This window comes from Vulpes vulpes, chromosome 5 (genome assembly GCF_048418805.1).
Source record: "Vulpes vulpes isolate BD-2025 chromosome 5, VulVul3, whole genome shotgun sequence".
Taxonomy (NCBI): domain Eukaryota; kingdom Metazoa; phylum Chordata; class Mammalia; order Carnivora; family Canidae; genus Vulpes; species Vulpes vulpes.
Window position 1 is genome coordinate 44,829,983 of NC_132784.1, and position 27,660 is coordinate 44,857,642.

General features: G+C 48.7%; 1 long non-coding RNA gene across 1 annotated transcript; it reads left to right on the forward strand.

The window, feature by feature from the left end:
* Nucleotides 1–15,591: 15,591 nt before the first annotated feature.
* On the forward strand, nt 15,592–26,388 carry LOC140598879 (uncharacterized). Its single transcript, XR_012001427.1, has 3 exons — nt 15,592–15,693; nt 17,314–17,676; nt 24,862–26,388. It is a non-coding gene; the product is annotated as an uncharacterized lncRNA (long non-coding RNA).
* Nucleotides 26,389–27,660: the final 1,272 nt, after the last annotated feature.

Sequence of the window (27,660 nt, forward strand, 5' to 3'; positions counted from 1 at the left end):
GGGCTTGGGTATTTACTGGACACAATGGCCCTTCCTCAAAAAGGATGAGAAATACCCAGGGCCACAAGACTACTCAGTGACAGGGTCGTGATCCTGATGCCGGAGCCTGGAGGCTCGGGGTTCTAGGCTTCTCAGTGGGCGACTCTGGAGTCGCTTGTCTTCCTCCTGTTCCAGAAAACCCTCAGGCTCCAGTCATCTTCCCTTTCCCACCACGGAGACCCCTATGTCAGTGGTTTAAACCCTTCTGGGCTCCCAGATCTCTCCATGATGCTGGACAAAATCTATGGATTTTTCCCAGAAAAATGCACATGTCCACAAGGTGTCACTGGCTGTTTGCAGGGGTTGTGGACTTTTTGAAACCCATCCGAAGGCCTCAGGGTGATACATCCCCCCTCCGGCCTCCACGTCTCACGGAGGTGGAGCTGAGGCGAGCGAAAGTTGGTCCTCAAACCAAATAGCACACTGGCCCTTGCGTGGCCTCCATGAGGAGTGCCTCTTTTGGTTTTTTTTTTTTTTAAGATTTTATTTATTCATGATAGACACACACACACACAGAGAGAGAGAGAGAGAGAGAGAGAGAGAGAGAGAGAGAAACAGAGAGGCAGAGACACAGGCAGAGGGAGAAGCAGGCTCCACACAGGGAGCCCGACGTGGGGCTCGATCCTGGGACCCCAGGATCAGGCCCTGGGCCAAAGGGGGCACTAAATTGCTGAGCCACCCGGGCTGCCCAAGTGCCTGGTTTTTAAGGGCCAGGTGACCAAACCACCATCTCCATACCTCGCTGCCTTGTCAGTAATCTCCCTGCCTGCTGCCTGGCCACCAGGGCAGAGGAGAAGGCCCCCGGATGGAAGTGTGAGGGTGGCCTCCTCAGCTGGGTGTCCATGTGGAGGGTGGGGGTGAGCATTGTGCAGCTCTCTGCCACCCGGAGCTCGTAAAGGCACATCCTGCTGCCCCCACGCAGCGCTAAGTAGGTCACCTGGTCTGCTCAGGAGCCCTTTGGAAGCGTGTCCTCCAGCAGCAGGTCGGCCCTGTCTGGGAAGCTTTCTGGGGGCTCCTCTCTTGAGCACACCCAACACAACTCCCAAAAGCCAGCCTGGTTGGGGTGTGGCTAGAATATACACGCCCCCCGCACCCCACAGGGAGTTCCTCCAGTGGCCACCTTGTGCTCTTCTCCAGTCTCCAGATCATCAACCATCTCCCACTGGGAAGCAGACTTACGCCTGGGAGCAGAAAGGGCAGGTGTCCCGATGGACCAGGGCCTAGAAGTGAGTAACCCCAGTGAGGCCACAGGCTGTAGGGGAAAGGCCCCTGCCGTGTTGTAGGGCGCTCTGGAGGCCTGAAGGCGTTTGCACAGATGCCCCTGGGGAATTAGGACCCGGCATTAGCTCGCTGGCCCAACCCACTTCATTTTCCAGGTTCCCAGGAACACCTGTTTTTTTCTGTCTTTTCACTTGATGCTAAAGAAACCCAGTCATTGTTTCCCGCTGGAAAGGAAACAGTCCATGTGGCTTCTCCTCCTCCTCTCCTGCCCCCTTTTTACCGGAGAATATGAAGACTCTCCAAACAGTAATCACAATCAAAGCAGCCCTTAATCTTACTAATGATAACAGGAATAAAGACCATCAAAGTACGCAGCTATCTTAGTCATCAGGGTATTAAAATATACTCAGGCTGGATACGCTGAGAAACCAGGACTCCTTTGTGTTTTGATGACAATCCCAAAGCCTAATTTCTAGGCAGTTGCTAGATCACCAGATTCCCATCACCTACATAGAATATTATAATTTCCTAGACCAGTAGGGCCCATGTATCTACGCTGGTGAGGCCCTTCTCATAGTTAGAGTCTTCAGTTACTTTTTTAAAAAAGTTTATTTTTAGGATGCCCATGACGTGGGACACTGTCAGGGCTTGGGGGCTCTGCACGCTGGCCAGCAGGAGTCCGGCCCCGGGCATCTCCGCTTCTCCCTGGACACCCTCTGTTGGGTGTTCTTCAGTCCTCCACCTGCTTCGCCTACCTACTCACAGACCTGCTCCCTCCAGACCTCTGCACATCCCACCTCTGTTCCCCCTTCCATCACCAGCTGCCTCTTAGTTCTGATTTCCAAGAGAGAAGAGGATTGGCCATTGCGTTAGTTGGCTAAGGCTGTCCTTGGATCAGGCCCCTCCTGTTCTGATCAGCTGTGGAGAGTGTGTCTTATTTGGTACAACATTGGGTAAAAGTGTCCCCACTTGCTTCTGCTGGAAAAGGCACGCACCTGAGAGACCCCGTAACACGTCTCCCGGTACGTAAATTCAATTGCTCTTTCACCTCATCCAAAGCCACAGCTGGTTATTGCCCCAGAAACAATAGGGCAGGGGCCATTCCAGAAACTTCGTGCTCATCACTGAGTCACGTTCACCCCTGGTTATATTGCTACCCCTTCTAGATATTTCTCTCCATTCTGCAGTCCATTTACTAAGTGGCCTATATAAAACAGGCCCTAGAGATTCCATACGACGCTGGAATAGAGAGGAATAATTGCATGGACCCAAAGAGCCACCTTCCCCACTGGCCTCCTGGACCCACACATTCCAGCGATGACAGAGACAGCAGCATTACTGTGACTTGTCCCCAGTCTGTCTGAGTCTGCAGACGCCACCCTAGCCTCACAGTGTTGGGCCTCCACTACTGGATCAACCACCTGTGAGTTGCGGGGGAGAACTCAAGGGTCCCCAGGTGACCTCCCTTCTTGGCACTGCGGTGACTTCTGGTTGCTCAGTGCAATTGCCAGAGCTTCTGCCTCCTGGCAGGCCTGTGCCACCGTTCAGCTGCTGCCTACATCACGGGAAGAGCTACCTGGCTTCCCCGCCCTCTTCTCCTCTCTCGGGGACCAAGAATCCTTGCAACATTGGTTTGAGTGAGATATGCCCCTTTTTATTAGGCTGGGGATTTTTATGATGCTGTAGCTTCCACAGAGCCTCTGGGGGCTGCCCATCAGTCCCCCACTCTGGGGTCTTCGGGCTTATAGATGAACGATTCTACATCTCCGTGAGTTCCGATCACTGTGTCCCCCGGGATGGCCAAGCCTCAGCAGCTCCAGTTGGCTCCCAGAGACACAGTGCCAAAGCCTTTGTCGACTACCACTAACCCGGTCTGCCTTCCCCATGCCAGGGGCGGGCAGAGGGTGGCGGAGCAGGAGAGCCCAGCATTTATTTGAGAGCTTTTCCTCCTGGACCCACTCTGACCTTGTTGCCGGGTTGTAGGCTGGATCGCTTTGACACAGAAGACGTTGTGGGTGGGGCCATCACTGCGAACACACGCCGCAGACCATCATTACGCTGTATGAAATTCAACCACATTTAAAAATAAACTGAGTCACCTCGGCAAGCTGCCAGTGGGTGGGCATTTCCATACGCAGCCCCATTCACCTCACTGAGGGCCCCGGGAAGTCCATACTCTGCTTCCCCCACTGCGATCCCATCGGAGCCTCCAAATAATCCCCCGGGTCTGGTTTTAGAAATCCCCACCTTGGGGATCCCTGGGTGGCTCAGGGGTTTAGCGCCTGCCTTCGGCCCAGGGCCTGATCCTGGAGTCCCGGGATCGAGTCCCACATCGGGCTCCCTGCAAGGAGCCTTCTTCTCCCTCTGCCTGTGTCTCTGCCTGTCTCTCTCATGAAAAAATAAATAAAAATCTAAAAAAAGAAAGAAAGAAAGAAAGAAAGAAAGAAAGAAAGAAAGAAAAGAAGAAAGAAAGGAAGAAAGAAATCCCCACCTTCTAACTGGGGAAACGGAGGCAGAGAACATTGGAGTGATTTGTCGAGGGTAGCAGGGCAAGAAGAAAGACCTTAATTTCTTAACTTTTCACCCTATTCTGGGCTTCAGTGGGATGTGAGAGGGTCTGTAATTTTAGCAAGGTGTGTCCATGAGGGCTGTTTCTCAAGGAAGGGAGGACAAACCCCGTGGATGCCTGAGACGCTCACCCTACTTTATGCCTCCAGGCTGCCCGGTTGCCTCTCCTGTCTGGGCTCCCTCGTTATCTTTGTTAGAAATTCCCTTTGCTGGCTGCTGTGCTCGTTACACAGTGTTCCGCTGGGGCAGAACGAATAATTAACTCCCGGGCTTGGCCGGCCCTTTGTCCTGAGCACTTTGCATCGTCTCCATCTTTCTCCTCTGCAGATCAAACTCTTTATCCCTTTTCCTAGTTCCCTTTGATGCAAGCCTTTATGGCTGGGAGGATGTGCTTGTCAGTTCTGTTCTAAGGACTCGCGAAGGTCATTTCGGTCCCTGCCTCTGGAAAAAGGATGGCTTTGGAGAAGGCAGCCCCGCAGCCTCCCCTCCCTCCACTTTGTTTGTTGATGTGTTTGCATCATCTCTTTTCAGCCGTCATCGTCCTATATATCGAAAATCCGAACCCTTATTTTGACAGCTGGGCAGTGTCTTTGATATTGGAAGATGTCATTCAGAAAAAAAGGGGGGGATGACAGCAGATGGGCAGCAGCTGGTCGGCCCTGCGGTCGCCCCCGAGCACAGCTGTGGGTGGCTATGGTGGGATTTGGGAAGAGGGGGTGCGCTTGTGTCTGTTTTGTGTTTTGCCAAGTTCCCAGGGCTGGATAGCATTAGGCTGCAAGCAGCACGCTCTGATTTGTTAGAATCAGGGGTTCCCGGCAACAGAGGAGAGGGAAGGAGAAGGAGCTAAGAGGCCAGAGAGGAAAAGTGAGCAGAGCAGCTGAGAGCACCCCCACCTCCTGCTCCCAGAGGTGGAATCCGAGTGATGGGGGGGCCTTGCTGGGGGGAGAGAAATCCCAGGAAAGAAAGGGGAGTAGGAGGAGGAGTAGCAGGGTGCCTGGTGCGTGGATGGGCTAATTGCCTGGACTTGGGCTTTGTCCTCATCTGTTCAGGCTGTTATGACAAAATAGCACAGACTGGGTGGCTTGGAAACAACAGAAACTTATCCGTCTCGTTTCTGGAGGCCGGGTGTCCGGAATTGGGGCGCCCACACGGTCTGGTTCTGGTAAGCCCTCGTGCAGGTTGCAGGCTGCGGGCTTCTGGCTCCGTCCCCACGGAGGGGGCAGGGGGCGTGAGGGGTAAGGGAGCTGCTGCGGCACTAACCCCTTCCCAGAGCTCCCCCTGGTGACCTGAGCGCTCCCCGGAGGACCCACCTCCTCATACCGTCACTTGGGGAGGGGTAGGAAAGGGGCTGCAAAGGGGACACGCTCAGGTCAGAGCAGGCTCTTTGCTGAGATCTGGAAATCCTCCAGCCGTTTTGGCAGGTTGGTGTCACGGAGGCAGCCTCTGGGGTGTCCCCCCCCCAACCGGGGCCCAATGCCCGCTCCTGGGCCCTCAGCAGCCAGGGGGGTGACAGGTGGAAAGCCAGGTGCCAGCTGGCCTGCTCTGCGGGCTGCCTGTCCGGGACGCTAAATGTGTGGGACAAGAGACTTTCTAGCTCTTTCTCAGAGTCCCAGGGCAGACAATGAATGTCCATCGAGGCTTCGGCATTGCTGTTGCCTCAGGATCACGGGGCCCACTAGCTGCCTGGCTCCCAGGTCGGTCCAGCTGCAGGCCTGGCTCACACCAACCCCTTCACACGCACAAACACACACACACACACACACACACACACGCATATATGCACACACACTCATGCAAGGCACACACACACATATACGCACACACAGGTGCACATGCATGCACACACATGTACGCACACATGCACACACATACGCACATGTATACACACATACACTCATGCACAGGCACAGACACACACATATATGCACACATGCACAAACACGCACAGGTGCACACATGCATGCACACACAGGTGTACACATGCATACACACGCATATATGCACACATGCACACACGGGTGCACACATGCACGCACATACATATACGCACACATATATGCACATACACTCATGCACAGGCAAATGCACACACATACACACACATGCACACACAGATGCACACATGCACGCACATACATATACGCACACATGCACACACGGGTGCACACATGCACGCACACACACAGGTACACTCGTGCACACACACATATACGCATGCATGCACACACACGTGCACACATGCATGCATACACATAGGTGCACACATGCACGCACATATACGCACACATGCACACACATGCACACACACAGGTGCTCACATACGCACATGCACACACACACAAGCACTTCTCCCCTTCTCCCTCCTTCTGTTCTCAGTGCTCTGTCCCGGGTGTTCCTTGTCACCACCACCACCAGCACCAAACCCTACCCAAAGGCCTGCAGAGACGGGGCCTTCGTGGGGAATTCTGGCCCAGCACCATTCCCCAGGCTCGAGGGTCAAGACAGAACGGACACAAGTCTGCTTTATTACTTGCTGAGATGAGCCTTTGAGTAGAGCTGGATACAGGCACGGCAGTGGACACCCCTCCAGCGTCTGTGACAAGCACATCAGCCATCGGGCCTCAGGGACGACAGCCAGGCCCCTCCTGGGCCCGCTGCCCTCCCCACTGAGATTACCCCACTAAACCAGGGCGGCCCCTGGGTCGTCTGAGTGGCTCAGATGGTTGAGCGTCTGCCTTCGGCTCAGGTCCTGATCTCCAGGTCCCGAGATCGAGCCCCGCATCAGGTTCCCAGCTCAACAGGAGGTTGGCTTCTCCCTCTCCCTCTGCCTCTCCTCCAGTTTGTGTTCTGTCTCTCTCTCCCTCAAATGAATAAATAGAATCTTCAAAATGTAACAGGGTAGCCAGGAGCCATGAGACAGAGCCACAGGCCCAGAGGTGTTTCTGGGAAGGCCCTGCTGGGGGTCAGCTGCTTTCTCCCTTGCAGTCTGCAGACCGTGAGCAGAGAATGTCCTGCTCCACAAGGGTGCTTGGTGCCGAGGAGGCCGCCCCTAATGCCCACCACTGCTCTGGTTGCAGCCCTCCCTGGAGCCAGTTTCGATTCTCACAGGGAGGTTTGCTAGGAGGCCAGGTGGAAGCCTTTCCATCGATGGCGCACTCAACTGATAGAAGCTGAGTGTTCCAGGGAGGCATTCCATCACTTTCTAAAGAAGGGCCTGGCCACACCGAGGCCCAGCTCTCAATTCCATATCTTGGAGGAAAGAGGGAGCAGGAGGTGGGGTGGCTGAGCCTGACTGCTTCCACAGGCTTCTTGCCATCCTATCGTCCCCGTGTCAGAAGTCTCCAGAACTGCTGCCCCTGCCTGTGGCCCAGCAGCTGTGGGCTGGGGTCCCCGGGGCAGACTGGCAGGGAAGCAGCCCTGTCTGGATCCACTCCCCCCTCTGTTCTCTGCTGGTGATGAGGGTGGCTGTGGGGCTGAGGGAACACAGAAGGGCTGCCTGGCTTGCTGGGGAGGCCCCTCCGCGGAGCCCTTATTGCAGTTTCTCCACACCAGCTCCTCCTGCAGGCCGGCGAGTCGGTCATGGTCCCAAGCCCCGGAAGGTTCCAAGGAGACAGGTGCTCCAGCCCTCAGTGTTGCAGAGAACTCAAGGAGAGCATTTACTGAGTCTTCTCGCTAGGAAGTCCTGCAGAGAACGGCTGGCTCCCTGGGCATCTTGGCTGAGAAAGTACGATGTAGGCAGGAGGGGGTATGGGAGGAACCTCAATGAGGGCATTTAGACAAAAAGGAGGAAAGGCAGGTAGGGGCACCTGGGTGGCTCCTCCAGTTGAGCAGCCAACTCTTGATTTCAGCTCAGGTCATGATGTCATGGGTCCTACAATCAATCCCCGCATCAGGCTCTGCATTCAGCTTCAAGTCTGCTTAAGATTTTCTCCCTCCCTCTCCCTCTGCCCCTCCCCAACTCATGCATGTGTGCTCGCAATAAATAAACAAGCAAATAAATAAAATCTTTTTTATAAAAGGGGGGAAGCTGTGATTATTTTTTAAAATTGAAGAGATCAGGGAACAGCATGGTCATAAGAATCACAACAGTTCATCGGTTCTGACCTGTCACAGGGCAGCTGACATTCACGCATGTGAGCCACACTTCTAGGACCATGAGCCAGCATATACCTGGGGAGTGATGTGGATGTGGGCTGTCCTGCCTCTGCTGAAGAAAGCCCCCTAAAACATACGCCTGTGGTGGTAACTTTATTACAGAGACAATGCTGACTTGCCTGTAATTTGCCAAAATTTCGTAATAAACCCAAGACTGTTACTTTGATAGAAAAGAATCACTTGCGTTGTGCCTCTCAAGAACATAAACCTATAAGAAACTCAGCGATGGTTCAGACAACACTCTTGTGTACCCACACTTCTCCTTCTAAAAAAATGCCGGGGCAAGCAACTTACAGAAAAAACTAATAAACACAAAACAGCTATTTGTTTCACAAAAAATTGTCTCTGGATGTATACTGATAATATACATCAGTTTACAAAACTTGTACTCAATATGTACATAGAAATTCGTGTTCTTTTCTTCACTATTTCATTTACACATTTCCATTTACCGGCACATTCTCCCAATATCTGGTAGCTAAAAACATATTATTGATTAAAGGTTTCCTTATTATTGAGTATTAGTGGTTTTCATTGTTTATTTTATGAATAGTGCTGCTCTGTATTTTACATAAAATTGTTTCCATTTGGGAGCACCTGGGTGGCTCAGTGGTTGAGCGTCTGCCTTTGGCTCGGGGCGTGATCCCGGGGTCCTGGGATCGAGGCCTGTGTCGGGCTCCCTGCAGGGAGTCTGCTTCTCCCTCTGCCTGTGTCTCTGCCTTTCTCTGTGCGTGTCTCTCATGAGCAAATAAATAAAATCTTTTTAAAAAAATTGTTTCCATTTGGAAGTACAGCCTCCCAAAGTGAAACTATGAGGTCAAAAGGTATAAAGGATTTGATACCTCATTATGGATTCCCACATTCCTTTTCTGCAAGAAGAGACTTATTTTTAGTTCCACTGGCAATATATAAATATATCCAGTTCCCCTCAGGCCTAACAGATTTTTTTTTCTCATTTTTTTCTTCTTCCTTCTTCTTCCATTCCTTCTCCTCTTTTTCCTCCTCCTTCTTCAATATTATGAAATATTATGTAAGAAATTCTTTTAAATTTTTATTCCAGAAGCTGAAGTGAGGGTGGCTCCTGTGCTGCTGGGGCCGCCTCGGTGCCAGAGGCCCTGCCCCACGTAGCCTGCTGGTTCTTGTGTGTCAGAGGGAAGTATGCAGCTGGACCAGGGCACCTGCCCCCACCCCAACCTGCCCCTGGCCAGGCACCTGGCAAACAGTGGATGGTGGGAAGTGAGTGCTGAGCTCGGGGTATCTCCAGGGCACTGAGGAGAGTGTGGCGTCCTGAAGCCACATAACACTACACATCACTCCCCAAGGGCTTTCCTTACTGTCTTCCGTTCTAAGTATGGCAACCACGGGTCCTCAGGCTGCTACCATTTCAAACAGATGATCTAGTTGTCCCCTTAAAGTGCACCCATTCTTTTCAAGGCATGCATCCTAAATTTGAATTTGGAAAAAAAAAAAAAAAAGGCCACTACTCTTTTGGCATATTGGTCTCACCCGCTCTACTAGATGCAAGCCTGAGAGTAAAGACTGCATTTTATTCATCGTTGCAAACCTGTGTGGTCCCTTCCCACCTACTTACCGTACCCTTTCATTCTGAAAGTGGTTCTATTTGCTCTCTTGTGGCTTGGGAGCTGCTATTCTTTGAAAATACAGATTTTAAAATAGTGCTCATCTCTTCTTTCTTCTAAGCTGTGTGTGCGTGAAAATAAGTTCTGCAGATAGGACATTGCTTAATGTCTTATATGCAGCAATATAGAAGCTAAAAACAATAATATCACTTATCAAATTAATTCTTCGGAATACTTCACTGTGCCGATGACGACTGAGTGGTATTTGAAGTCACAAATGTCACTGCTTTCACCAAATTAAAGTTGGCATGACCCACGAAAGATATTAGCTATAGGCACCATTCATATCCTGAGCTTTCAGTACAGTGCTATGAATCCATAGCTTTCAATAAATATCCGAGAGATGAACGTGATAAACACTTTTAGAAATTACATACTGGTCCAACACACCCAAACCACATATCTTCTAGGGTATTGGGAGGAGAGTTCTGGCAAATGCTTTGATTCTAAATTCTTCACATGCCACTGATTTTATTACAGACCCCAGCGCTTCACATTTTATTCTAGATTCCCGCTGATATAACTCTCCAGGAGCTGGACTGGTTGGATTGGCACAGAGCCTTCAATAAGCAAGGAGACCACGGCCATCCTCAACCTATAACAGCTCAAAATCAAGCTTGTGCTACAGATGGGTTGGGTGAGTGTGGAGTGAAGGGGTAGCTTAGCATTTATAAAATGGTACATTTGAACAAAACTTGAACCCCACAAATTCAAGGTAAGTGAAGAAGTGTCCTTTGGAAGGCAAACATCACCCCCCCCCCCATTTGTGGGCTCCCAGGACGGCGGCGTTAAGTGCCTGGTGTCAACCTAGGGTGGTACAAGATTCCTTCCATATCTCCTGATTCTATCACAGGACCCCCATGGCGAGCCTTCTAAGTCCAGGAGACTTTACACTTCACAGCCGTCTGCTGCCCAGAAGTCATGCTGAGACTGCTGTGGCTTGCCCACACTAGGGCCAGAGAGCTTCAGGTCACCCAGTTGTCCTCTTCCCAACTTTCTGCGTGGCATTAGCTAGACCTGACGCCCAGCACAAGGGAGCAGGCCAGGGACTCAGCCCATGTTAATTCTGAGACATTGCTCCCAGGGACTAAAGACAAAGCAAGATGGAACTCTGCTAGTGTCAGAGGCTGGAGGTGGGAATGTGGACGCGGAAGTCCAGAGCACACACTAGGGGCCTGTCCACGTGGAACCCCAGTGGCCCTGAGGACCAGGGAGGAGGTGTGGCAGGAATAGGAAGGGCTGGGCCTGGGTGGGGGGCGGACTGCAGGGAGGGCTAGATTACCTGTCAGAGCCAGTAGCAAGGGATGAGATAAAACCTTGGTTCTGGGGCTGCCCGGGAGGCTCAGCGGTTTAGCGCCTGCCTTCAGCCTAGGGTGTGATCCTGGAGGCCTAGGATCGAGTCCCGCATCGGGCTCCCTGCAAGGAGCCTGCTTCTCCCTCTGCCTGTGTCTCTGCCTCTCTTTCTCACTGTGTCTCTCGTGAGTAAATAAAATCTTAAAAAACAAAACAAAACAAAACAAAACCTTGGTTCTGGACCCTGGATGAAGGTGAGAGGTTCTGTGACCCTAAGACCTCTACCGGGGCCCTGGCACCAGGTGCGTCCACCTATTCCGCACACACTGAGCTCCTCTCACAGCCGCAGTGACCTGGGTGAGCCCAGCAGTAGTGAGATCGGCATGGCTCATGCTTGTGTGGAAGAAAACATTGGGGGGAGGGGGTGCGGGGTGCTCAGGAGGAAGAGCCAGACGGATCACAGGACTTGGCATCCGTAAGTGGGCCCCGGACTCACACCTGAGCTGGGACCTCACTGTAAATGCCCAGATGCTGAGCAGCCGCCAGCCTTCCCCGTGTTGGCCCCCGAGCCCAAGGACAGAGGGGCCACCTGGATCAGTGGGGAGCACTGCCAGGAGGCCTCCCGCCCTTCCTGCACGTTCGTGTTCACAGCAGTGCGGTTCACAACAGCCGAAAGGTGGAAGCAAGCCAGAGGCCGTGGCCAGTGGATACACACGCGGCCCCTACACACGGTGGAACGGGGTCCCACCTCAGAGAACAAGAAAATTCTGACGGGCTCCAGCCTGGATGGACCTTGGGGATATCACGCTGATTGAAAGGAGCCGGCAGCAGAAAGATCAGTGCTGGGTGCCCCAGCTCCTGAGAGGCTCCCGGGGCAGCAAGTCCATAGAAACAGAAGGTAGAGGGACGCCTGGGGGCTCAGCGGTTGAGCGCCTGCCTTTAGCTCAGGTTGTGACCCTGGGGTCGAAGGATCGAGTCCCGCTTCGGGCTCCCTGCAAGGAGCCTGCTTCTCTCTCTGCCTGCGTCTCTATCTCTCTCTCTGTGTCTCTCATGAATAAGTAATCTTAAAAAAAAAAAAAAAGGAAAGTAGAATGGTGGGGGCTGGGGGCTGGAGGGGGGAGAGGAGGAGAAGCTTGATGGGCATAGACTTGCAGGTTTGCATGGTGAAGAAGTTGCGGAGATCCGTTTCCCAATGATGCGAATCTACGTAAGGCTACTGAGCTGTGCGCTCAAAAATGGTTCAGGTGGGGAATGTGTTTTCTAACCACCATAAAAAAGAAAGAAGAGGGAAGAAAAGGAAGGAAACGGATGCATGCTGCAATCTGGGTGACCTTTGGGCAGCTTATGCTGGGTGAAATGAGCCAGTCCCAGTAGGACGGGTCCTGCTGGGCTCCACTCGTGTGGTGCAGCTGGAATAGTTACACTCAGAGATGGGAGGCGTGATGCCAGGGTCCAAGGCAGGAGGAATAATGGGAAATTTGTGTTTAATGGGGGTCCCAGTTGCAGTCTGGGGGGTGTTGAAGCGGTTCTGGTCACAGATGGTGGTGATGGGTGCACAACCACGTGAACGTGCTTAGTGCTGCTGAACTCTACACTTAAAAATGATTAAGATGGTAAGTTTTGTATTCTACTTTACCACAATAATTTTTTTTTTTTTTAATAGCCCAGAACAGAGTAGAAAAGCTTCCTTCGAACTCAGAATTCTTTTCCAGGCCATCTTCCCCACCTGGCATGTCAACTCTATAAAATTTAGGAAACTCCAAGAGAATAACATGTTGTCTGGTGGAAAAGAAATAAAACAGAACAAAACTGGGAAGAAGCAGAAGCAGGGGAAATAGAGGGGCAGCAGGAGGGGGGTGGGGGAGCCTTTCTCTGAGCTTAGCCTGTGCCGGTAGCTCAAATGTTACCTGCATCTCCAGCAGGTTCTCAGGTGTTGCTGACCCTGCTGAGCGGGGACCTTTTGAGGACCGTGGGTCTCTCCAAAGCTCTTTGAAGTGTCAAAACCACAGTGGAGGAGTCCTCAAATTTTGGCAAGAAGGTTTATGTGGAAAGTTCGTTGCAATGCTAACATGCTGTGTTCTTTAGACATTGGTACTTTTGAAAGCTTCCCCAGCTGAATCTGATGTAGTAGATTCTCATTCCACAGGGAAATAAATGCTGCCCTGAGCCCTCTGGTTCTCAAGGGGTGGTCTGCGGACCAGCAGCAGTGGCTCTCCCCGGGTACTAGCTTGAGAACCAAATTCTCAAGCCCCACCCCAAACCTACTGAGGCAGATTTGGGGGTGGGACCCAGGAACTTGCTTTGACAAGCCCTTTGGGTGGTGCTGATTCACACTAAAGTCTGAGAACTGTGAGCTAGATCTTTTGACAATTCCTTTTTCATTGATATGCTGATGACTAAACCAAGGCTTTTGGCCAACTGGATATGTGGTTTCCCCATGCATGTGACCAATTACTGAAGAAAGGAATAGTTTATTATTATTTTTTAAAGATTTTATTTATTTAGGAGGGAGCACGTGTAAGAAAGGGAACATGACGGGGTGGGGGTGGGTGGCAAAGGGAGAGGGAGAAGCAGGCTCCCCGCTGGGTAGGGAGTCCTATGAGAGGCTCAGTCCCAGGACCCCAGGATCATGACCTGAGCTGAAGGCAGATACTTAACCGCCTGGGCCACCCAGGCGACCCCCGCTTTTAAAATGTTGGCCTAGAAATGTGATTTGTACAGTTACTGGGATTGGGAAAGTTAATGGAGAGAATTACAAATACTCTGACACCAGGGACCACACCTAGTATAATTCATGGAAACTTCAAAGAGGCAGATTTCAGCTTAGTAAAAGGAAAAGACTTTAATGACTGGTGGTGGGGGGAGGGCTCTGGTCATGGGGAGAGTTTTCCTGGGATGTAGCGGATGTAGTGGCTGCACCCTCATTGGATGGGTTTCAGGGGAACACCATGGGGAAATGTAAGAAGGAACTGGACTGAGTCAAGGTTTCCAGATGACTCTCTGAACCAGGTCAGCATCAGAGTCACCTGGGTTGTTAAAAATAAATTCTGGAGTCCCACTCACGAAGATTCTGACTTGGCACGGCTGGGCAGGAGGCGGGGGCACCCTGGCATGGCACTGACCCACAGGGCACTTTGAAGTGCTGGGTCTGAGAATTTCTAAATGGGATATGTTTGCCATCCCTTCCCAGTTCTATGACCATACCAAAGAGGATAGAAAGGTTAGTTTCTAAAGGTTGGAAAATGCAGAGAGATCAAATAATTTTCTCCTTCAGATAAGAAGTCTACATTAAAAAGTAAAATGGATGGTAGTATTTTTAGCTTTACTAAGGGCACCCATAAGAAATAAGTTTCATCTATAGCAAAAAGGATTTGGATTAAAGGAAGAAAAAAGTCCTAGCCATGAGGATTATTAAACATCACGATGGGCTGAAAGAGTTGATTGTGGAAGAGTCTTCTCTAGAAATTTCTAGAACTCAGAGACCCTCTCATCTGTCTGGAACGGTGTCAGGGGTGATTTTAGACTCCCTTCCGGCCTGGATGCTGATATGCTGATATACACAACAGCATCATAAACTAATGAAGCCTGTTTCATTAGCTGTTTCAAGGGTAGAGGAGAGCCTTGATGAGAGCTTCCCGCATTATTCGATCACTAATAAAACCAAGTCAACAAATGGTGAACAGATGTAGTATTTGCACACTAAGGCCTGGGTTTGAATGGGAGGACCATCCAGTTTCCTGTCGGCCAGTTGCCTCCTTCCCTGTGGATGCTCTCATGGGCATCAGCTCTTGTCCGAGCCTTCGCCCACGGGCACTGGGTCTCCCATATAAAAAAATAAGAAAGGGGCTCCCCCTAACAGCACCTTTCTCAAGTTGTGATGTGGTGGTTCAGTGGGAATTAGATGTCAAGGCCTCGCACTGAAAAGGGAAGACCTTCAAGAGAAAGGGGAGGCAGGAAGGAAGCCTCTGAACAAATACAGATATGAATAGCAACTGGAGAGGACGGGCTCCACCCTGGGTGTAAAGCAAGGGGCTGACCGGGAGCAGGGCCAGGGAGATGGGACCCAGGGGTGAAGCCTGCTGGGCGAGGCCAAGAAGGAGACACAGCCATCGCCGCGCTTAAACCTCCTAAGTACTTCTCAGAGTCCTAGGGAGACCCTTGTAGGTCTTCAGTTGGAAACATGACCAAAATCAATGCAGAGCTTGTGCAAACCCTTCCAGGTCATCATCCAGAGAGTCTTCCTCTGTTAAGGGAGCAAAATGCAGCATCGTGGTTTAAAATGCTGGCCCTAAGATAAAATATAAAATTAAATTAAATTAAATTAAATTAAATTAAATTAAATTAAATTAAATTAAATTAAAAATACTGGCCCTGGGGGGCACCTGAGTGGCTTAGGGGTTGAGCGTCTACCTTCAGCTCAGGGCCTATTCCTGGGGTCCTGGGATGGAGTCCTGCATTGGGCTCTCTGCAGGTAGCCTGCTTCTCCCTCTGCTTGTGTTTCTGCCTCTCTCTCTGTGTCTCATGAAGAAATAAAGAAAATCTTAAAAAATATATAAAATAAAATGTTGGTCCTGAAGTCAGGTGACCTTGGAGTAAAAATCTTCCTCTATCACATGACCACAGACAAGCTTTGTTTTGTTTTTGTTTTTGTTTTTTTAACTACTTCCAGGCCTCAGTTTCCTTGTGTGGAATATGAGGACAGCAGATGGCACCAGGTGATGGGTGTGTTTCAGGAGGCAACACCTGAGCACAAGGTCTGGCCCATGATGAGTGCTCGGTAAGTGTTGGCTTTTACTATTTTTCTAAAGAAACTCATGGCTAAAGTCTTAGATTCAGTGAAACAGTGCCTCCCCCATGCCAGGCTGACACCTGGCATCGGTCTGTGGCAAAGTTTTGGGCACTCCTTGGCCAAATGGGAGAAATAAGAACCGTGTCCTATGTGTGCCTGTTGGCATGTGGCTGCCAGTGACAGCTTTCTTCCTCTGAGGTTGCACGATGTCCTTTGCTCTTGGAAATAATGAGCCCAGTAGAAGGTACTTTTAGTTTTATGTTCTTTGTAGCTTTCAGTTAGTCCTTGATTTTTTTTTTTCTAGTCCATGAAATCCAGGAGTCTGGGAACTATTCCTCTGAAAGGTGTGAGGGGAATCCAAAGAGGGTGGGCAGGGCTGTCTCGGTGATTGTGCCCAATGCCCCACGGGGCGCAAACCCCCAGCAGGCGGGTGTCTCTACTTCTCCCACCCACACAAGCTTCTCTTCGTGCTTCCCATGCTCTTCCTTGTTTTGCTCCTTCTCCCTCTGTGTGAGGATGCTCCAACCTTATTCCCACTTTTGCTTTTCTCCAGCCCTCGGTGGGGAGCAGACTATGCCCCCCCCCCAAACCTGCCGCTTTGGCATAAGGCTTATTTTGAGCTGAAAGCAGTTGAGAAGAAGCGGATACTAGAACAGCTCTCTGCCCTCCTCTGTTCACCTCAAAGCAGGATATAAATTTGTCAAGGTGTCCCGCTTCCCTCTCCGCCAGGAAGGACAGAAGTGAAGTCAGCTCTCGACCCTGATAGACCCCAGCAGAGGAACCCACACGACACCATTACTGCCTAGGCCTGTCTTCCCTTCGTTCCCTCAGATGGGAACCACACAATCTGCCGCCCTAGAAACTCAAAGATCCTTTTCTTGGTCTCATCCTTTCTCTAAACAACCATTTTTCTTTTGTTGAGTCCAGGTTCTTACCACCCCTGAATTACCACCCCCCACCCCCCCGCCCCCGGCTCATGTGCGATGCACCTGCTAGTACACTCATGTCGAGTCCTTCTCGTTAACCTGCCCCAGTGACCCTAGGAGGGTGAAGGGAAAAAAATTTAAAGTGAGTTTTTCCTGTCCCACCCCTCTGCAGGCCACTCCTACCACCATGCCCCCCCCCCCTTTTCTTGGCTTTCTCCCCTGCCCTTCACGGCCTTCATCATTGTTCCTGGTTTTGCTCCTGATTCTCTTGTAGCCTCGGGGCTGCGTCTGCATCTCCAGGTGTGCTGGCTCACCCAGGTGGCTGCAAGCGGTGGTGGCCATGGTGGCCACACAGGGGCCACACCCCGCGGGGTCGGTGCCCTGCAGCCTTCCCTCCAGTCGGAGGTCCGCGACAAGAATAGAACAACAAATGGGGCCCTCAAGATTGGGCTTCCTGTCTCCACGCAGTGACATGTCACTAACTGAGATGCTTCCTTTCAGCGCCAGAGGATGGATCATTGCCCACATCCCTTCCAATAACAGGGACACATTTTGGGCAATGCATTTGAGGGAGGCTAGTCGGGCTCCGTAGGAACCCTGAGGGTTAGAGCCGAGGCACAGGTGCGAATCTATCATTTCAGCAGTTTCCGTGAAATCTAATTTTTTTTTTTTTTTATGATAGTCACAGAGAGAGAGAGAGAGGCAGAGACACAGGCGGAGGGAGAAGCAGGCTCCATGCACCGGGAGCCCGACGTGGGATTCGATCCCGAGTCTCCAGGATCGCGCCCTGGGCCAAAGGCAGGCGCCAAACCGCTGCGCCACCCAGGGATCCCAGTTTCCGTGAAATCTAGAGGGTGGGTTGCAGACGTTCCTCCTCCTTGGAGACCCAGCTTGGCCAATTGTCCCCGTTTGCCTGGGACTCTCCTGGTTTCAGCACTGAAAGTCCCCTGTCGTGGGAAGCTCGTGGCACACTGGGACCCTTGGTCACCCTAGCGCCAGCGGTAACCAGTCCTCCACTGGACTCGTTGTCAAAGCTCAGGCACAGGTGGGTTTGGTTTAGAGAATGCAAACAATGAGAAGAGAGTAAAGACTCAACTTGGAGAAGAGAAAGCTGGGGGTGAGGGTGGGCCGGGGGCTATTTCGGTGACAAGTTCCGCGTGTGCTCACCGAGTGTGCTAGAAGGCACCCAGCTGCTGTCCATCCCTCCCCGAGCTTGGAGCCAGAGGAAATGGGTGTGAGTGGTGTCCCAACTTATTCACAGCGCTGAATTTCCTGACATAAGTATTCTTAGACTCCAGAATGAGTTTCTAAAACAGATTAGGTATTGTCTTGAGAGGTGATTCCTAAGGGCTTTAAGAGCTTAGGTGTGGCCCAAGAGCTGAAGGGAGGGACAAAGCACATTTCCAAGATTCCTTCCAACCCCAGAATCCTGTTTCCTTTTACCCATCTCTTATGACTCTGATGATTTTTCATGTTCCCTTTTGCCCTCAGTTAAATCGTGCATAGTGACCAGGAAAAAAGCGCTTTGATTCCAGTCTCCTGGGGCCTGAGTCCAGCTTCTCCAGAGCACGATGGAAAGGAAAGATTAGCATGTTTGTTTGTTGGTCCCTGAGGATGTTTAAATTTAGAAAAGGTTATGCATTGGTCAATTCCATGACAGCAATATTAGAAGTTTAAGACAGGGAGAAACATCCCCTGTGGTCCTATTATTCTGACAGCCTGAGCGACCCACTTTCTCTTCCCACTTGCTGTCCTGAGATCTCCCTGGGATTTCATTAACGTTTAACCTGGTGTCTGACCTTCCCCACACAGGATTCTTACATTATGGCAACTGAGCCTTACTGAGTGATTTGGACAAAAAGCAAAACAAACAAACAAACAAACAAAGCTGTAAAAAACAAAAATCCTACGTAATCGAGTTATTTCCAGTTTTTAAGTCAGCATGGTTTTCCTCCATGGAATTGTCTCACATCCTGGGAAGTCAAGCTGGGCCATCTGGTGAATTGTTGTGGTTAAAACTGAGCTTTCGGGTTGGTGGTGGTTGGTCCTTGTTGTTGTTTCAGGGATGTTTCCCCTTCATACAAACAGTTCTGTTTGTTGGGAATTGAGCGCTGCCTACGTGAAATCTGAGTATCTCTTTCCACTATGCTATTCGGAAGTTGTTACTTATCGCTTATCCAACCCACCACCCCTGCAGCCAAAAGATGATAAACTCTTTGGCTGATCTACTTCTGATCAGCCCCTTACACGAGTTCTTTGGTGTATTCATCAGTGTCCTCCAGACAAACAGAACCAATGGGATGTGTATATAAAGAGAGGAGATTTATTTTAAGGAGTTGGCTGGCAAGTCCAAAATCTGCACAGTGGGCTGTCAGATTGAAGAGCCGATGCTGTGGTGCCAGTCTGAAGGCTCTCGGGCTGGAGAATTCCTTTTTGCTCTTGGAGGCCAGTCTTTGTGCTATTCAGACCTTCAACTGATTGGATGAAGCCCACCCACAATAAGGAGAACAATCTGCTGCTGAAATCCTCCAATTTCAATGTTTTTTTTTAAGATTTTATTTATTTATTCATGAGACACACACACACACACACACACACACACACAGAGGCAGAGACACAGGCAGAGGGAGAAGCAGGCTCCATGCAGGGAACCTGATGTGGGACTCAATCCTGGGTCTCTAGGATCAGGCCCTGGGCTGAAGGCGGCGCTAAACCGCTGAGCCACCCAGGCTGCCCTCCAATTTCAATGTTAATCTCACCTAAAAATACTTTTACAAAACATCCAGAATAATGTTTGGCCAAATATCTGGGCACCATGGCCCAGCCAAGTTGACACATAAAATTAACCATCATGCTTGGATTCACCCTGCCTGTGTGCTCTGTACACTCCCCTGTCCTAACCCTGACTCTATCCCCACCCAGCCTACCACACACCCACCTATAATCTTGGTGTGGGTTACTCCATGGGGAATAAGGCAGGGGAGGATTTATATTCCACAAATCAAATGCCTATGAGAAGCTCAACCAGCTCTAACTGAAGTAATAGGACCAGGGCCAGGATAAACCCTTAACTCAAGGAACAACACCTAGACTCTTGCATGAGTGAGTGACTGTCTTCAGATAAGAATATTTTGGTTTCACCTTTGGGTGTAAACTAGATGAAACAAATTATGCTCAAGAGTGGTATAAAGTAGGAGGCCCTGCATAGGTGCTGATTTCATATTTGAGGAGGTGGTTGTTACAAAGCAACAAATCCATAAAGCACAATTCATGGGTGTGAGGGCAGGGGATCACCAGCCTTTTAATAAATGATTTCAGGGACAAGCCTGGGGTGTTCCCCCACATGGATTCTTCCTTTAAGAAGAGGAAAGATGCCTTTTGTCTTCTTTTCCACTGGGCATCTATTCAGAGTTACAGGTTAACAATGATGCTTTGTGGTACCAGCAAAATGTTGTCAATGTTGGGGGTATAAGTCTGCATTTTGTATTCTGTTTATATAAAAGGCCCTTCCGTGTGTGTGTGTGTGTGTGTGTGTGTGTTTTAAGTTGGCTTTCCAAATCACAATTTTACCATGAAACTCATGTAGTCATAAGCAACAGATACATTTATAAAATCAAATTTTCTTTTTTTTTAAAAAATTTATTTGAGAGAGAGTATGAGTGGGAGGGGAGGGGAGAGAATCTGAAGCAGACTCCACGCTGAGCATGGAACCCATTTTGGGGCTCAATTTCACGACCTTGAGATCATGACCTGAACCAAAACCAAGAGTTGGAGGCTCAAATGACTGTGCCATCCAGGCGCCCCCAAAAGTTATTTTCTGATTTCATTTGCCTCAATTGCCCATATTTTCTCAATTGTCCATATTATTCTCCTGATAAATATGCATTCTGGGTTTAAAGGTGTGTCCTAACTCACCTTCCCTACCTTCATACATATGAGCAGACTTAGTTTCCATAGCTGGTGTTGTACTGTACATCTCAGTGTATTTAGTTAGTCACTCAATGTGATTTTTCTGAGATGTAGCCATGTTGATATGAGTAAATCTTACTGCTTCTGACTGTTGTCTAGATTTTCCATGGATGCTGTGCCTGTTTAGTTATCCACTCTCCCTCTGAAGGACAGATGTTTACAACTGTTGACATGGGTGGTGTTCATGCAAACAAACAGACATAAGTCTATTTTTTAAAAAAATATTTTATTCATTTATTCATGAAAGACCTAGAGAGAGGCAGAGACATAGGCAGAGGGAGGAGCAGACTCTCTGCGGAGATCCCAATGCAGGACTCAATCTAGGATCACGCCCTGAGCTGAAGGGCTCAAGCACTGAGCCACCCAGGTGACCCTGGACATAAGTCTCTTGGGGCACATTCAGTTTCTCTGGGGTGTCACCCGAGAGAAATGTTTCTGGCTCACACAAAGAGTAGACATATGCATCCTCTCACTAAATACTGCCTAACTGACCTCCAAAAAATGGTGGCGGCAGGTGACTCTTGCCCATCTGTAGTGCAGCAAGGAGTTCCACTTCCCTACATCCTTGGTGGCACCTGCTATTATAGCTGTAGGGCTGTATCTCATTTTAAGCACAATCTGCATTTCTCCGATTACTAATGAGTTGGAGAGGCTCCTCGTATATTCATTGGCCATTCTAGTTTCACTTCTGTGAATTTCTTTTTCACATTTTTACCCATTTTTCTTTTTTTTTTTTTCCTTGCTGACTTGCAAGAGTTTCTCAGATATTCTGGATTTTAAGCTTTTGTCCTAGTTTTGCAAAATATCTTCTTCTGGTACATCTCCTGGGTGTCCCCTTTGTCTGAGGTGTCTTGGTTTAAATGGAAAGTTTTATTTTTGATGTCCTTAAATCCGTCTATTTTTTTCCTTTGAAGTTTGTGCTTTTCATGCCCCTACTCAAATCAGCTAGTTTTTGGTATATGACCAAACGCTCCAAGGCATAGTGGCTTAGGCCAACAATGATTAACTGCTATGGGTTGGTGGGGTGGATCTTCTGGACTGGACCTGCCTCCTGGGGCTGGATGGTGATGGTGGCCTTACATCACAGGAGCCTCTGCTGAGGGGGTCGGGTCTGGATCTCCACTCCACACAGCCTCTCAGGCTCCAGGCCACTAGCCCAGCCTTCTTCACATGGTGGTCCCAGGGTTTCCAGCAGCAGGGAAGGCAAGCCCCAGTGTACAGGTGCTGTTTGAGCCTCTGCTTCTTCATATTGCTAATGCCCCATGGGCCAAAGCAAGTCACATGGCCAAGCACAGATTCTAGAGTGGAGAAAAAAAAGACTCCACCCACCTCCTGATAGGAGGAGCTGCAAAATGTGTGTGTCCAAATGTTTTAACAAGCAGTTTCTGTTCATAGAAAAATTAAGCAGAATGTCCAGAGACTTGCCACATAGCCCCTGCCCGCAGCATGCATAGCCTCCCTCCCTATCAACCTCCCCCACCAGAGTGGGACACTTGTTACACTCAATAAATCTTCATTGTCACATCACTGTCACCCAGAGCCCACAGTCTGCCTTAGGGTTCACTCTTGGTGTTGTATATTCCACAGGTTTGGACAAATGTATTACGACACGTAACCACCTTATAGTATCATACAGGGTAGTTTCACCACCCCAGAAATCCTCTAGACTCCATCTGTTATTTTCTTTTTCCCCCAAACTACCCTGTACTCTATAAAGATATTCTCCTATATTTCCTATTAGTAGCTTTATCGTCTTAAAACTATTTGGTGTTTCTTTCTTTATACCGTGCTTTTTATGTATTTGAATAAATTATCTAAATGTTTAAATACTTCATTTATAATACACACTTGTGTTTGTTATACCCTAACATAATTGCATATTATATAATCAGTAAAGACAAATTTAAATTTAAAATTTTTTAATTTTAATCTATTTTTTCCCAGAGTGAACCACATTTTCTTTTCTTTTTATTTTTTTTAAAGATTTTATTTATTTATTAATCACACACACACACACACACAGAGAGAGAGAGAGAGAGAGAGGCAGAGACACAGGCAGAGTGGGAAGCAGGCTCTATTCAGGGAGCCTGACATGGGACTCGATCCCAGGTCTCCAGGATCACACCCGAGGCTGAAGGCGGTGCTAAACCGCTGGGCCACCGGGGCTGCCCCCACATTTTCTTTTAAAGATTTTATTTATTCATGAAAGACATACAGAGAGAGAGAGAGAGGCAGAGACACAGGCAGAGGGAGAAGCAGGCTCCATGTAGGGAGCCTGATGTGGGACTCGATCCCCAGACTCTGGGATCACGCCCTGAGTCAAAGGCAGGCACCAAACCGCTGAGCCACTCAGGGATCCCTGAACCACATTTTCTAAGGTCTATTATGACATAATCAGTCTTCCTCCCTCTGATCTGTAATGCCAGCCCTATCAAATACCAATTCCCCATATATATGTGGTTCTGTTCTCAAACTTTGCAATCTATTTGCTTCTCCTGTGGTTGTAATATGGGTTCCCATCTGATAGAGCTGGTACTGTTTTTGCTCTTCTCAGAATTCTCTTGGCTCTTTGTGGACTTCTAGTCTTCTTTATAAATTTTAAAATTATTTTTCCCAATTAAAAAATCATCTTGAATCCATCAGGCCCTGGGTATCTAAGGTACAGCTTGGTGACTATGGCTAACAGTGCTGTATTGCAGACCCAGAAGTTGCTAAGAGAGTAGAGTTTTAATGTTCTTACCATAATAAGAACAACAAAATGGTAATTATGTGAGGCCAAAGAGGTGTTGACCAATTTCATTGTTGTAAACATTTCACAATATAAACACACACATGTATCAAATCATCACACTGTCCACTTTAAGCTTACTTAAGGTTCTGTGCCAATTATATTTTTTTAAAGATTATTTATTTATTTATTTATTTATTTATTTATTTATTTATTTATTCATGAGAGGCAGAGAGAGAGAGAGAGAGGCAGAGACACAGGCAGAGGGAGAAGCAGGTTCCATGTAGGGAGCCGGACGTGGGACCCGATCCCAGGTCTCCAGGATCAGGCCCTGCCTGAAGGTGGCGCCAAACTGCTGAGCCACCCGGGCTGCCCTGTGCCAATTATATTTTAATAAAGCAATAAAGAAATCATCTTGAGACTTTGATTAAGATTCCATTGATTTAGAGATTAATTTAGGTAAAATGAACATCTATTCTGTGCTGTGCTGTTTCATTCATAAATATGGCACATATCTCTACTTAGGCAGTCTTTTATATCCTTTAATGGCATTATTATCCATAACTTCCTGTGATTTTCTTTTTAGACTAATTCATAGATACTTTCCAGTTTTTGATACTTTTTCAAAAATTTCAAAGAATTTTAGTTTTTCTTTTTCCCTGAATTTTGCCAGAGTTCAAATGTTACGTGTGTGGCCTAATGGAATCGTTGCCACATTGTAGTAGAGCCCCGAACTGGAGGGAAGAGCATAACATCCAGACTTATGACAATACTAATATCTGAGGTGACATCACTTACTGTACCTTCTAAAATGCACCGAGCGGCTAGTTTCAAAGTGAAATTAGCCTGCTGACGTGCTCACCCAAGAGATTTTAGTAGATTTTCTCTCCTGGTAACGCAAAGGCCCACCTCAGCAAAACTCAAAACAAGCAGAAGTTCACGAATGACTCTCCCTGGAATCTCCTTCATTGCAACAGTTCCCAAGTGTTCAAGAGAATTAACTGTTCAACTGTAGAAACTGGGTCCCAGAGAAGTTTCGAAAACCAGCCAGATGGGAGAGAGTTTTATGGCACATGTGATCTTATACCCCAGCAACAAAAAACCAGAGGGAAGAAAACACTTGCATTTCCCTTGTCAGCACAATGCCTCTAATTTTCCTTTGTTCTGGGGGGATAAACACCTCCTGAGAGATACGAAGGGCAAAGCTTATATACCTGCATTTCCATAATGCTGGGTGCTGAGGATTGGCGTTACTTGCTCATTGCTTTTCATGTTTGCATAGAAAAAAGGAATACAATAAACCTTTGAGAAATGTATGTTTAGACAGCTTGAGAGTGCTTTGTCTTTTGGATGCATGTGTGCGTGTGTAGCAGAAATATCCCCTGGTCTAGGGAGCAAATACCATATGTGTCATTCTTTTGTCAAAGAGTATTTCCCCCTCATTTTGGCCTTTTTCTGTTTTCATTGCTTTTTTGGTTATATTTTTAATCCTTTTTTTTTTTTTTGCATTTATGTCTTAATATTTGGATCCAGTGCAAGTATTTCAGTCAATGAAGAGGCGTGATGCCGTAGAACCCAGGAAGCTCAATCCAAAGTGCCAACATTCCACTTACGTAGAACCTAAGAGTCGCTTTTCTGAGCCTCAGTTTACTCATCTGACACAGGAAGGGTTGAAGTGACTCCACATGTCCTCTAAAACTCCGGATTGAAGATTCTGGATATCTTCTTGGACTCTTGGCATTTGGAGATAATTCTTGAGGCTTCTATAAATAAAAGTGAAGATTGGCCACTTCTTTAAAACCAGTGGGGAGCTCCGGGAACACAGTCCTCACCCGGTCTCTGTGATCCCCGTGGAACCGAATTGGAAACCGCCAGAATGGTGGGGCATTCACAGGGCGGCGAGGAGCAGAGAGCCGCCTTCACATATCCTTCCAGAGTCCACGTTTCTTCTTCTGGCAATTTCTTGAATTGCCGTGAAAATTGGGATGGATGAGAATTTTGGGTTTTCCACAAGATAAGAGGCTCACAGATAAAGTGAGTTATCTGTCTTTTGTTCCGACCGAAAGGTGACTTTACCAGAAATTCTGCTGAACATCTAAGGAATTAATCTGGACGAGTGAGCTCAGCCTGATATGAAGATGCTCCGATGCCCTTCTTAGCAATGATGCTGAAATAGCAACAGCTTTAGTTTGCTGAAGCAGTAACAGCTGCCAGGGGAGAAAAAAACAGAGAGAGAGAGAGAGAGAGAGAGAGAGAGAAAGAAACTAGAAAATCAAAGCCATTCCAAAGATATAAGGTAGCAGTTTGGGGGCGATCCTCTTGAAAAGCTTATTTTAGCAATCAATCAGCCAATACCTATTGATCGCCTGCTTACCAAAATGTTACATCTGCATTCTCTGCCTTCCAGGATCTTAAGATTTAGTGAAAAGCCACCATTTCTGCTCCAGGCCTGTGAGCCCCAGGGCCCGCTGTGCTTTCTCAGGCTCACCCATGCGGGTTTATATCATTACATCCTTGGCTTTTCAATCCCTTCGGGTTCTCAGGCTCCCACACTGTGAATCCGGCCACTGCTGGCTTTCAGCTGCCTGGGTCCTGACCTATTTCTGGCTAACCATTCCTCATTCTTAGAATCCACCTCAGTTCCGGTTGTGTTTGCCTTTCCAACTCCATCCTATCTTTAGCCCCTGGTTCTGCTGGATTCTGTAGCTGAAGACTTTCCCCATCCATCCTGGCTCATGTGACATATCGAGGGTCCTAGATTCTTTCCACTTCTGCATCCTAGCTGCCCCAGCAGATCCTTGTCCGTCGACTGGAGTCATCCGGAAGCCTGTCCTCTACTGGAACTTGACTTTTCCTTAGACGCACAAATGTGCCGGTTCACAGCCAACGTGGGTTAACGTCCCCTCCTCACCGGGTCAGATCATGCACCACTGGACACGGGCACCGTAGTGTCCAGATGGGGCTCGTTAGACATTGAACAGAGCAGACCAGAGCAAGAGCAGTGTCTCCCAGAACATGAGAGACTCCTAACTCTGGGAAATGAGAGAAAGATGATGGAAAGGGAGGTGGGTGGGGGGTGACTGGGTGATGGGCACTGAGGAGGGCACTTGATGGGATGCGCACTGGGTGTTATTCTATATGTCTGCAAATTGAACACCAATAAAATAAATAAACAAATAAATAAATAATAAATAAATAGATTTTTTTCACGCATGAAACAAACAAACAAAAAAAGAGCAGTGTCTCCTGGGTTCTAGGACTTCAGATCCCACTGAGGATGCAAATTGGGACTTTTCTTGAGATAGAGCTCCAGAGCCAAATACATTAGAGATCCAGGGTTCTGGGTGGGAGAGGATGGGCTTCCTCCAGAAGTGAATGATTTCCTCGGGTAGAGGAAGCATGGTGGCAACAGAAAACATTCATTCGTTGGTGCCTCACCAGGAGGACACAATTCCCAAGAATCTGTGTAGGCGTTGGGATTACAGAGTCTAGCTCTGATAGATCATCAGGGTAGACACAGTGGTTCCAAATTACCTTCATTTCTCCTACCCCATCGTCCTCCTTCTCCTTCCGTTGCTGACACCATTATGCAGCCAGGTGCCAGGTCTGAAAACGTCCTCTTCCCCCTAAGAGAATACTGTTGAGTGTATCTGTCCCCTCGTTGACCCCTCCTTTCTGTCGCCTAGTTCAGGCCCTCACTCCCTCCCAGCTAGGCCAGTGCACTAAGCTCCTAGCCTGAGATTTCCAGCACCACCCTCACCATTCCCCATCTCCACTCCAACACACCAGTTTCCTTTTGCCTTAGGAAGGGAGGTTCATGTTGTTTAGTATGACCATCAAAGTTCTCCATGAGCTGGCCTCCCACATCATCACCACATATTCTGAGAAATAAGGCAGAGAAAGGCCAGATGTTATTCTTGATCTGATTTGATCCAGTAACATTCATATTATCTCAGCACCCCCACGATGAATGTCTCCTTATTAAACAGGCCCTGTATTTCCACCCTTGGCCTGAGCTCTCCCTATGCCTTTGCCTAGAATGCCCTCCTGGCACCTCCCATCTTCTCTCAAGCTGCACTCGAATAGCCTCACCATCCTACAGATCAGAATGACTCTCCTCTTCTTTCTGTTGTTATGGCATTTAGCTAGCATCTTTGACCTCCTGCTGCATACAGTTGCTGAGGCGTCACTCTTTCCTTACCAGCTTGTAATTTTTTTTTGCATCCAGAGACATGTAATACCCCTCTTCATGGTCGCCGCAGTCATTGGCCATCGTAGGTGTTTGTTGAAACAATTCTGTCCAAATAGGTACCTGAACATCTGGCTCCAGAG